The following is a 4,492-nucleotide window of genomic DNA, read 5'->3' as shown; positions in this document are numbered from 1 at the left end:
TTTTTTTTTTTTTTAATTGCCAGAGAGTATATGTCCTTGCCAGGGAGGGAGGGAGTGAGAGAGAAAGAGTGAGTGAGAAAGACAGAAAGAGTAAGAAAGCACCCCTCAGTGGGGTGCAGTCATGCCACAATCCTTTTCCTTCCATTTCTCCATTTTGTCAGGATGTGTGTCATACACATGTTCCATGGGTGTTCTTTTAAGCCTTCAGGGCCAGGGCTCAAATGGCAGTTATCCATGTGGGATCTAGTTCCCTTAACTGCTAGGCTATAGGACTGGCCCCGTGGGTGGTTTTTGTTTGTTTGCTTTAGCTCCATCTAGAAATATTTTTGATAAGAGGTTTGGTACAGAGCTAGCCCTTTCCCTTAGGTATCATTTATTGAAAATTTTCTTTTTTAAAGTAATTTCAGATTTTAAGTGTGCATTGAAGAAATTTCCCATAGTTTTTATAGGAGCAGTAATCAAGAAGCTGATATTTAAATTATACACACTGTTTTAGTTTGTCAGGGAATACTGATTACTACTAAATAAAGTTTATTTTGTTTTATTTTATCTTTTTTGCTTTTTTAAGGCTATAAGCAAGAGCCTTGCTCTACCAAGAGCATTTTTACTAGTTTACATTACTGCCAACAATATATTAGTTCCCCTTTCTCTGCATCCTCACCAGCATCTGTGATTTTTTTTTTTTTTGTCTTTTGAATAGTAAGGTGGGGTAAGGTGATATCTCGTTACAGTTTCAATATGATGCATTTCTCCAATATTAGTGATATTAAACATTTTTTATACACTCGTTGGCCATTTGTATGTCTTTTTTGATAAATCTGTTGAAATTATTTGTCTATTTTTTAATTAGATTGAAGGTGGGAAAGGTGGAAGGATAGAAATAAAGAGAGATGCTGATTAACAAATATAAAATTACAGTTAGATAAGAGGAAGAAGTTCTAGTGTTCTGTAGCACAGTAGGGTAACAATAATAGTCACCAATAATGTATTATATATTTCAAAATAGCTAGGAGAGAGGATTTTTTTAATGTTCCTAATACATAATAATATAAATAAATGTTCAAGGTGATGAATATGCAAATTATCTTGATTTGATCATACACATTGTATTCATGCATAATATCAAAAAATCAGTGTGCCTCATAAATATGTATAATTGTTATGTGTTAATTAAAAATAATTTTTATAAAAGAATGTTTTTAAACAGCTTTATTGGGACATAATTCACAGCATATAATTCATTCATTTGAAATGTACACTTCATTGGATTTTACTATATGCAGAGTTGTATAACTATCATTTTTATCAGGAACTTTGAATATTACTTTAAAATGTTAAGTGAAAAGTTTAAATTATGTATTGTGACAGGTAATAGAGGAAATAGTCCTCTGGGACTCTTTTTATAAAATAATAATTTTTATTGAATTTTATGTATTTTCACTTTTTTAAATTTGACCAGAGAGAGAAAGACACACAGTGAATGAGAAAGGGAAAGTGAGGAAACAAGCCACCAGGTCTAGGATTCAAATTGCAGTTGGTCATGATGAGAATCCAGCACCTCAACCACCACACCACCTGCCATATCCCCCCTGGAACTCTTTTAAGTGAGAATTTAGAAATTGTTAGGCTTTCATATTTTACCTTTGTTTTCCATACATTTTGGTTTTGGACACATTTCATATGATTCTGTTTTTATTCTCTAATAATTGCTGAATTTACCTAATTTTCTCAAATTCTCTTTTTCTTTGAGAGAAGAGAGATTTTTGCTATAGGACATATATGCTCTCCAGAGAGACAGAAAGTGAGAAATCATCCACCGCAGGGTGATGGCCATGCCACAATCTCTTGTCCATTCTCATCTCAGGATTTTGGGCCTACACACACACATTTACCTCGCTTGAGTTTTAAACCACCAGGACTGGCACTCGAACTGTCGTCGACTATGTGGGACTCCAGCAACATAACCATTACACCATCTGCTGGTCCCTCATTTGCCCAATTTCTGTATCATGACACAAAATGTAATTCCTGGTAAGAATATTCAGTTATATTGGTCCTAAAAGAAAACACATAAGATTAAACATTGATGAGAAAAAAATAATTGTTAGTGTTTGATAACATTTCATTGAAAATGTTTGCCATATACCCTTGTATTAGCATTGGTAATCAAGTTATATCAAGAGATATATATGTGCGTGTGTGTATAAATAAAGGTTTGGATAAGATGAAATGTAGGTAAGACTGCTTATGATGAGATCTTTCCCATAGGTATTTAGGTGATGCTATTAAATTGAAATAAAAATTAATTGGTAAAGGATACAGGTAAATACAATCACATAAGACTTGAGAGAAATCTAGATTTTTAGGCCAAATGTTTTATGAACTGATAGGAATTTTCCAGATTTGGGTCAGCACATAGGGTGGAGGTTAAGGCACTGGATCCCACATAGCCAACATGTTTCCAGTCCTGGACCTGGTGACTTGAAAATCACCTCTGGGCATGTGCATGTGCCCAAAATCCCAAGAGAAGACTGGAGCAAAAGGGACTGCAGGATGGCTATTCCCCTAGGAAGTAATCTCTCTCTCTTTCTCTCCTGCTTTCTGTCTCTCTGTGGCAAGCACACTCCCTATAGCAATAAATAAATAAATTAATGAATGAATAAAAGAATTATCCAGATTCTTTTAAACTAGTACTCTAACAAGAAGTATGCATAAAAAACAATTATTTAGAGCTAAAAGAGAACTTTGTTTATTGAGTGTTGAATTTTTTTTTCAAAGATGAAGTAGAGGTGAGCCAGCCTGTGGCATAGTGATTAAGGCAGGTAGACTCCATATAGCAAGCTGCATGGTTTGAGTCCTGGACCTGGTGGCTTGAGATAACACAATTAGTGTATGTACATGGGTGCCTAAAATCTTGAAAAAAGGGAGAAATGGAGAAGGGACTGTAGCATGACCATCCCCTATGAAGGTTGCTATTTCTCTCTCTCTCTCTCTCTCTCTCTCTCTCTCTCTCTCATCTCTGTCTTTCTCTGGTGAGCAAATGCACTTTCTGGCAAAATTTTAAAATGATAAAGTAGGGATATGGTTTTCTTAGAAGAATGTACTTGCTATAGAAAGCATAAGTAATAACCTTTTAGTCATGTTTTCTTGCAAAATTGGGAGCGACTTGAGGTTTGTTTGTTTTTATAACTGCCTTCTTACATTTATTAGACAGAAGGGGGGATAATTTCCACTATACCTAATAATGTCATTTATATTCCCTAAATGTATTAATCTCATAATCAAGCATAATCAACATTAGTATTTTTTCATAACAAGTACATTGCTATAAAAAAGACTTGAAAAATATGTTCCTACTGAATTACCCTCAGTGATAAACTTTGTTGAAATTACATTTGAATTGATAAAAGTAGGAAAGTTGGTAATATTTTTGTTATAGTAAAATTTTATTATAGCAAAATTTGACTTCCCCATTATTTAGTTAGAACTAAAAGTAAGAAAACACCTATAGTATGAGATAGCTTTACATATAAATAAAAGAACATTACTTGACCTTTCAAGTCAGTAAGCTAAAATACCAATCCAAAAGTACAGAATTGGCTTATAGTATAGTGCTTACTCCTTTTTGTAGCTTCTTAATATTGTTCTCCATTCAAGTATCTGTTCAAACAAGAAATCTCCGTGTCATTGTTCTTTATCATGACCCAAAGAACTCACTGAATGCCCTTTATTTTCTCCCTAGATTGTTTTCTAAAATTGCAGATTTGATTATCTCTGCCTTCCATGTATGTACACTTTTTAATCTCTTCATTGTCCTTAAGAAGGCTAAACTAGGGACCAGCAGATGATGTAATGGTTACATCACTTGACTCCCACGGAGTCGACCGTGGTTTAAGTCCTGGACCCGGTGGCTTAAAACTCATGCTAGATGTGTGTGCATGCATACCAGAAATCCCAAGACAATGTAGGAGAAGGGATTGCAGCATGGCCATACCCCTGGGGGGTGATTTCTCACTTTCTTTCTGCTCTCTTTGTCTCTCCAGTGAGCATATGTGCCCTATAGCAAAAATCTCTCTAAAAATAAAAAAGTTTTTAAAAAATTTGGACTGTTTTGTTAGGCTCTTTGCAGACTGGCCTCATTCATTCTACAAACATTTTTTATTTGTCAGTGCTCTGCCAGATGTTGAGCTACAAAGATGAATAAAGTCAAATCCTCCAGGAGTTTACAGTTTAATGAAAAAGAAAGATAACAGTGGAGAAAGTATATAGTTAAGGCACAGGGCACTGAAAACCTAGGAGTGAGAGGAAGGTAGTGTGTAAGAGAATGGTATGGATTGTCAGAAAATAAATTAAAAAAAAAAAAAACTAGGAAAGCATACTGAGTCAGATACTTTTAAAATAACCAGGAGAGGGGCCAGCAGGTGGCATAGTAGTTAAGGCACTGGATTCCCACATGTCTGACCATGGTTTGAGTCCCAGACATGGCAGCTTG

General features: G+C 34.9%; 1 protein-coding gene across 1 annotated transcript in view; it reads left to right on the top strand.

Moving 5' to 3' along the window:
• Nucleotides 1-4,492, top strand: part of RPS6KA3 (ribosomal protein S6 kinase A3) — a gene marked incomplete at its 5' end in the record, with an annotated part of 109,222 nt that overhangs the window by 58,903 nt on the left and 45,827 nt on the right.

The sequence above is a fragment of the Tupaia chinensis genome, unplaced genomic scaffold (genome assembly GCF_000334495.1).
Source record: "Tupaia chinensis unplaced genomic scaffold, TupChi_1.0 Scaffold000184_1, whole genome shotgun sequence".
Classification (NCBI taxonomy): Eukaryota; Metazoa; Chordata; class Mammalia; order Scandentia; family Tupaiidae; genus Tupaia; species Tupaia belangeri.
The sequence above is the reverse complement of the archived record's forward strand: the minus strand, read 5'-3'. Positions and strand labels throughout refer to the sequence as shown.